Raw genomic sequence first — 434 nt, forward strand, 5'->3', positions numbered from 1 at the left:
CGAGCCGGGTCTCCGCGTGAGACGGGAGCCTGGCGCTTCTCGGGCCCGGGGCTTCGCAGCGTAGGCCGGGCACGGGCTCTGGGACTTGCGCCCCGCCCCTGGTGGTCTCCAGTGCCTGGACCGCTGTGGACGGCCGTGGACGCGCCCCCGGGAGCACAGGGACATCAGTGACACCTGGGAACCCTGCGCCCAGCCTCTGAGCATGGGGGCCCGCACACAGGGCAAGCGCCCGCATCCCGCGTGGCCCGTGGGCGGCGTTTGGGTGTTCAGCTCTTCACTGCGTTGTCCAGGCAGACAGAGTGGCCCAGCCTAGGCTGACCGAGCCCCGTGTGAGCGCCGCCTGCCCTGGACCCTGGGCACAGCACTCCCCAGGCCGGGCCTGGCCCCGGCAGTGGACTGAGCGTGGCTCCCGGCCCTTCAGGCCGCGGAGAGAG

The sequence above is a fragment of the Oryctolagus cuniculus genome, chromosome 18 (assembly GCF_051225735.1).
Source record: "Oryctolagus cuniculus isolate XC-2025 breed Fujian yellow rabbit chromosome 18, ASM5122573v1, whole genome shotgun sequence".
NCBI classification, from domain to species: Eukaryota; Metazoa; Chordata; class Mammalia; order Lagomorpha; family Leporidae; genus Oryctolagus; species Oryctolagus cuniculus.